Consider the following 7,963-nt stretch of genomic DNA (forward strand, 5'->3'; position numbering starts at 1 on the left):
TATCCTACTCGAAGAAATGGAGATGTGTGAAATTCTTCAAGCCAATGTTCTGATTGAGAAGTTGCCCAAATCCTGGTCCGACTGTCGAAATCTCTTTATACATAAAAAAATATGATATATAAGGAATTGATCTATCACGTAAAAAATGAAGAAACAAAACGTCTTACAAATAAAGATTATATTCTTAAAAAAGAATTCTCTTATAAAGCTAACTTGGTGGAGTTTTCTAGTCCCAAACATAACATGTTTTGGAACTCGGCCAATCCAAAAAAGAGAAACAACTCTCATCCGAAGAAATCAATCAATTTCAAGAAAATAATTTTATTTTATTTTTTACTTATGTATTCATGACAACAATTAATTTTCATCTCATTTTTCCACTTAAATTCCATGTCATAAGAAAATACCAACCAATCAAAACAAGGGCTTTTATGAATAAACAGTAAAGAAAAGACTTTATTTAAATACAAAAATAATAAAAGGTTACTTAAATAAGCTATGTTTAAGTACCTTTCTAATATATAAACCTAAAATATTTGTATATATCATTCACGTGTTGAATTCTCTTATAGTGAATTTTAATTATATATTTGAAATCAAAATATGTTTCAAGTCTTTATACTCTTTGTATATTTAAAATTTAATTCTCCGAGTTTTATTTCTAGGAATTTAATCTCCTTATTGTTACTTATAAAAATTCACATCTAATTTACTATAATTAATATTTTTTGTTAAATTCATTGATATGATATTTTTGAAATAAGAAAATACAAATTAATTTTGAAGCCATGTGTAACCAACAAAACGATGCTCTAACATACTTGAATTTAATAACATAATTTTAACGGAGTTAACTATTGTACTTATATTTTTTTTTATTCAAAAAGTAAAACAGTTAAATTCCAAAAAATAAAAGTAAAGAGATTAAATTCTAAATGTGCAAAAAGTGAAGAGTCTTGGTATATATTTTAAAATAAATAGCTGACTCTATTCTCATATGTAATGTGATGAGGGGGAGGTAAGTTAGTAGGTTGCCCCCAACGTCAGATTGAGAGTAGTTTCCGTGAAAGACCTCCGGCAGTGGTATATATTTTAACCTTCTTTTAAATATTATACTATAAAATATGAGAAGGAAGAGTTAGTTCATTTAAAAGTTTGTGATAGACAAAACGGGTAAAGATGAAAAGATGAGCAGAAAGTAAAAAATGACGCAGAAGTAGAATGAAGTGCTAATAAATAAAAATAATGCAGGTTTGTAATTTAGGGAATTGCAGCACCCCCCATGACCACACCCCTGCAAAGATAATTTAAAGGAAAGACCCTTATATGTGAACTGATGTGTATGGCTTCTCTCTCAGCCATTCATCGATATATAATAAAGAGAATTAATAAAGTAAAAAAGATTATATTATTTTCTTTAAAGTTTTCGAATTCGAACAATTATATCTCCAAAATATGTACTTTGTCAATTGTTTAAAATTTTCTGAACAATTATTATATTGTAATTATCGTATACTATCTAAAAATAAATAAATAACGCAGACAAAGCCCCCTACACACGTTTGCAAAAACAGCCATATAAAGGCCAAAGTATGTGCCCAAACAAACAAGTACTTCTTCCTGCACATTACACTGCTTCCGTTTCAGGTTGCTAAAGATTTGGACACCGTTTGGTATGCGTTATTTAAGATTATAATATTTGGTTTCAAATTATTATGCTCAGATTACAATTTATAAATATAGAGTTTAATGTAAAGTTTAATCTTATAACAAATCATTTTATTTATGATTTTAAGATTAAGAATGTAATTTTAGATTTTAATTTAGTTTTTCTTTTATTTTTATTATGTTAATTAGTTTAATTTTTTTTAATAAAATTTATATCTAATAAAAAAACAGAATAATAGAATAAATTTCAAATTATATTATTTTTATGAGAATGAGAACTAGAGAAGAGAGGATGAGAGCAATATGATGATTGTAGTGTATAAATAGGGTAAAACTCACGACATAATGGATTCAAAAAAAATATTTTACGAGATGATGCACTGGCCAGATTAATTGTTCGAATGGGGTAAATTCTACAGTGGCAACATAGGTCGCCATGCACGCCTGGCGTCCTTATAGGTCGCCATGCACGCCCGGCGTCCTTATAGGTCGCCATGCACGCCCGGCGTCCTTATAGGTCGCCATGCACGCCCGGCGTCCTTATAGGTCGCCATGCACACGCCCGGCGTCCTATAAGGTCGCCATGCACGCCCGGCGTCCATCATTATTTGCCCTGGTTCTTTGCCCGCTGTTGCTCGCTGATGCTGCTTTGGTGCCCGCTGTTGCTCGCTGATGCTGCTTTGGTGCTATGCATGGGCCATGCACGAGGCATGGGATAGGTCGCGCTGCGCTTTGTTCACGTGGTCTGATCTCGGCAAACCTCTGCATGGGCCATGCACCAAGGATGACCAAGGATCGGTTCATGCATGGGGCACTCGGGGCGCCTAAGGATTGGTTCTAGGTTGCCGGCGACATGGTAGGTCGCCATGGAGTCCCGACGACATGGTAGGTGGTAGGGTAGGTGGTAGGTCGCCATGGAGTCTCCATAGCTGGGAGATTCCTGCATCGCGACCAAGCTTTAACTGTATCACTCATGCATGCAACGACCAAGCTTTAACTGTATCACTCATGCATGCGTTGCATCCATAGCTAGCTGGGAGATTCCTGCATCCGTAGCTGCATGCGTTGCATCCATAGCTGTATGATTGCAGCGTTAATTTAGCTGTTAAATACAGCAAATATTGCTGTTCAATTGAAGACTTTCAATGCTCAATAGTTATACGATTCAATCCTAATAATATTTTATTCAATAGTCAAATTTAATGACTATGTACAACGATTTTTTGCTTATATAAATGATATGGGGTTTAGGATAGAGCAGAAGAACAACCAGGAGTATAAGCATAAGCACATATAAACTTTGTCGAGAGAAGGAAAGGAAGAAGAAGAAATAAGATAAGGATCAAACATAGTTTGTGAGGTAATTTTTATTGTTTAATTAGTTTATTATATGAAATTATTAGTTTGTTAGTTTAGGGTTTAGGGTAAAACTAAAATCTAGTTAATTAGTTTGTTAGTATAAATTATTAGTTGGTTAGTTTAAGTTATATATTTATTATATAAAAAAAAATTAGTTAATTAGTTAATAGTTTAAGTTATTAAATATAAAAAAATATTAATTAATTTGTTAGTGTCTTTAAACATATATTAGATTGTTCATTGAAGTTGAAGTATATTATAAAAAAATTAATTAGTGCTTAATTAGTGTGTTATTTTAACTAAGTTATATTATAATAAAGAAATAGTTTATAGTTTAAGTTATATTATATATATTAGATTATTAAAATTAATTTGTGGGAGCTATTGCTGTTTAAATAAATAAACGGTTTACACATACAGGGCATTATTCCACAACATTTGCCCATGTTGAAATTGATTCGAATAAAGAAACAAAGAAGGAAAAGAAAGGAAAGGAGGAAGGCATAAATACGTGAGTAATTTATTATTTTTTGTTGTCTATTTTTTGTTGTTGTGTATGTGTAAATTAGTTAGATAGTAAGTTTATATTAGATTATATAATATTTGTGCGAGATAATTTTTGTTTAAAAAAATATTGTGTTTAAAAATATTTAGTGTTGTTTTAAAAAAAATATTTTGTTTTATTTATATTGTATGTGTAAATTAGTAAGGAGTAAAAATTAATCTGGAATTAATCTGGAATGTGTACCATATCGTGAAAAAAAAATTCGAGAACATTATCTCGTGAATTCACCCGATTATATTTTATCGTTTATCATATATCAAGAGACATGTTAATATTAACATAAGTGAGACAATCAACAATAACAGCATATATATATATATATATTATCTTCAATTGTTCAAATAAAAATTTAAAATTTTAATATTTAATCAATGTAAAATTCACTTCTTTGTATTACACGGTACCTTCATGTTTTCTATACTTTAAATACACAACACATATTTAATTATATATTAAAAACGGATTTTTTAAAAGAAAATTTGAAGTTATTAAAAAAACAATTTTAATTATATCTCAGGATGTCAGCATGAAAATATAGCCTGTCAATCAACTAGATAAGTGCAGCAAAACTTTAGAAAGAAGTTAAACAAAAAAATAATGAATGAAAATCTCAAGCTTCCCTGCAGTAGAAGTCCATGGGAAAAGAAACACGGAACTATAGAAGAAGGAATGATAAAGGGAAGGGATTTAATATGCAAATGTGGAAGGGGATGAAACGGCAAGCAGCTAAGTTTGGTGCACAAATTTCATGTCGGAAAAGGACCGACACCCAAATTTACTTATTCATCAAACAATCGATCCTCATTCTTTGCATGGACACTCTAGTTTTGTTGCTTCGGTCATCTTTTCACGTGTCACTCTTCCAAATTACAAGTCAAGAGCGTGCTTCGCTAGCCTCTTTCCAAGCCATGAAAACAGGGTGATCCACCATGTAAATGATATAGAAAAAGGTGTGTTAATGTATCAGAAGGAGGAGGATAAGCATTTAGTGCCATGATAATCAGTAGCTAATTCATATTACCCCGCAATTTTCTTTCAGTACCAAATACTTGTATCCTTTGAATAAGAGTGCACAAATGTTTTTGTCCCCTTCAACACTCTTAATAAATCATGGAACTAATAGTGTTAAATCACTATGATTCTATGAATATGCGGGAAAAAGCCCATAAATATGAAAGATTAAAGTTTGAAGATAAGTAGAAGAAAAAAAAACCACGCAAATAAATAAAGCCCTCGAGTCAATCAATCTATATTCCATGGCTCTCGGCCCCTACTTTGCACAAAGTAAGCCACTAGTTGCAATTACACTCCCACCACTCTGATACCAATCAAAGTATAAAAAACCCTACAATCTATACATCCTTCTTGTTGACTTTCAAACACCCCTATTTATTCTTCAACAACCTTTTCCATTAGAATAATCCAATGCTTACATCTGCCCCCTACACCCTTCCATTAATGCAGTGCAAGCAGAAACCGAAGAGAACTCCAATATATATATATATATATATATATATACACACAAAATAAGAGAGACAAGCTGACCAGAATAACCCATTTCTCTAAAGCAAAAATCAACGAAAAAGCCCTTTTTTTCTCCTCTTCCTCTCTCTCTCTCTCTCTCTCTCTCTCTACTCTTTGGAGTCTTCAAACCTTACTTCACTTTCTCTGTCACCATTGATGGAAGATTCTAATTAAACACCAAGCATGTATTGATATACTTGATCCCTTTTGCTTCTTGTTTCGGGGAATCAGCTCGTACTTTGAGTGGAAAAGAAGTTTTTTTTTTGTTTTAACAATTTAAAACTGTAAGGAACGATATGGGAGAGTACTTTCAATCTTCCCCTTTTCATTTATTTTGATTTCCTTTCTTGTTTATCTTCTTGAAGGGGACTCCTGTTGTGGGTTTTGCCAGTTACGTGGATTAATTTATCAAGAAAGAAAATTTATTAAATGTTTTTATTTATTTTCTTTGGGAGATGGGAATATGGTTCATGACAGTTTATTTAATTGAGAAAAAAAAATCACAGGAGTAGGTGAGGAGGCCTATAAGAAGAGATGTTAAATATGCTGCCCTAGTGCAAAGCAGTTCCAAAAACTAGAACAACAAAAGGGCAATTGTGTTCTTTTCTTTTTGTCGCTTTTGGCTGGCTCCTTTGGATTAGATATCTAACTTAGATTTTGGTCATTGTCACCAGCATCATCATGTCTTCATCAAACAGACACTGGCCTAGCATGTTCAAATCCAAGCCCTGCAATACTCACCACCAATGGCAGCATGACATCAACTCATCTCTCATGTCAACTGGTTGCCAAAATGCCTTACACCTCTGGTAAGTGAGAGGCTTAATCTAAGGTGCCTTCTCTTCATGAACAATTCTACGTAAGACATCATGGATTTGTCTTTACCTACATAAATAAATGTCGCTTTTCTCATTAATTTGCTTCTTTGAAACTGATGTTGTTCATAATTTTATGTTGACGTGACCCTAGTTAGGAAAATTATGTTGTTTGAATCATTGACAAGATGATAATGTCGTCTGCAATAGTTGCAGGGTGTGAAGAGCGTAGTCCGGAGCCTAAACCGAGATGGAACCCGAAGCCTGAACAAATTCGCATACTGGAAGCCATATTCAACTCCGGGATGGTTAACCCACCTAGGGATGAGATAAGGAAAATCAGAGCTCAACTGCAAGAGTATGGCCAAGTAGGGGATGCCAATGTCTTTTACTGGTTCCAGAACAGAAAATCAAGCAAACACAAGATGCGCAATCTTCAAAACTCTAAACATCAGTCCCAGCAAAACCAACAAACCCTCCATCACTTTACCGTCTCTTCATCTTCCTCATCCGAGAAATCTTCACCGAAAGGAGCTAACAGCAGTACTCTCTCTTTGAGTACTACAATGTCATCGATATTTCCAACTCTCCAACTGCTTCTGTGAATCAGACCTACTTTCATCAGCCTCAGAACGAGTTCTTGAACGAACCTTTCTTATTTTCCATGCAACAGGCTACTGCAGGAGCCGGTTTTACACAAGCGTTTGGCTTATCAGAGCTAACCAATGTGATTCCAGTCCCTGAACAACCAGTTGGACCCTGTACAAGTCTATTGTTGAGTGAGATATTAAGCCATGGGGATTCCAGGAAAGAACAAGAGGAAAGGATGAATATGCAGCTCCAGCTTAGTTACAGTACTGTGACAACTGCTGCTAGTACTCACTCTATTTCTCCACACACTGCTTCCTCCAGTGCTACAATTACTGTTCCATCTAATATTCAACAAATTCATGGTAATTCATTTTTTTCTTCTTTCACAATTGAGGATATTAATATAAGGATTTATCTTTATTAGTAGAAAAAAGGAAGAGGATAAAAATGTCATTTAGGACCAGGACTTGGTATCATTTGTCTACGGACGAACGTGTGCATGGCTTGTTTGTCTCTGGAAATTGACTAGTGTTTGGTGTTTTATGTTGAGTGATTGGCAGGTGTTGGGGAATCGGCCGCAGTGGACACTGGCAGTCTGGGTAGATCGACGGTGTTTATCAATGATGTAGCGTTCGAGATAACGGTGGGTCCCTTCAACGTGTGGGAGGCTTTTGGTGATGATGCAATCTTGATCAACTCCTCTGGTCAACCTGTTCTCACCAACGAGTGGGGGTTAACCCTTCAGTCCCTTCAAAATGGTGGAATTTACTATCTGGTTCGCTCATTAAGCCCCTTCTCCATCTAAGGAAGGTGACTATAAAAAACCTCAAGTTTGTTGTACTGCATATGAGTAGAAAATTTATATCGATCTTCTGCAATGGGGTATAATGTATACACTATTTTCATGTTAGGTAATGTGCATGACAGCTAGTTTATTCATAAGAGATCACTTAGGACTTTTTTTCTCGTGTAAACGCTGGAAGCTTTTACTTGCCATAGGAGCTCCTTGATTAGTATTGTTTTCTTGAATTGCAGGTTTAGAGATGGGGAAATGGAAGCTTTTTTCTCGTTCTGATCCCACCATCATTTCTCTCTCAAGTCTAATCTCAAGGTTGAAATTTAGGTTTAGCTGCTCCTTAGGGCTCTGTCTCTCTCTATATGATGGATATGTAGTATGGAAACTTTCTGAACCGATGTATTAACTAATTTCTTGTTAAGCAATGTGCATGGATTATATGCTATTTTACTTTTGATGTCCATGAAATAAGCATAGAAGTTGCAAATTATACCTACTTTTAACTTATTTTACATTTTACTTTGCATATTTTCTCCCGGAAGTATAGTTAAACATAAAACTAAATTTTTCATATCATATATATTCTTTACACTAAGAAATGCCCACCCCTTTTAAGGCTGAAAACTTTTCCTATATTAGGGTTTA

The 7,963-nt window shown here is 34.0% G+C and overlaps 1 pseudogene; it reads left to right on the forward strand.

Moving 5' to 3' along the window:
* The first annotated feature begins 5,219 nt into the window (after positions 1–5,219).
* LOC120190169 lies at positions 5,220–7,798 on the forward strand (annotated as a pseudogene).
* Positions 7,799–7,963: the final 165 nt, after the last annotated feature.

This window comes from Hibiscus syriacus, unplaced genomic scaffold, assembly GCF_006381635.1.
Source record: "Hibiscus syriacus cultivar Baekdansim isolate YM2019G1 unplaced genomic scaffold, ASM638163v2 tig00116962_pilon, whole genome shotgun sequence".
Lineage (NCBI taxonomy): Eukaryota > Viridiplantae > Streptophyta > Magnoliopsida > Malvales > Malvaceae > Hibiscus > Hibiscus syriacus.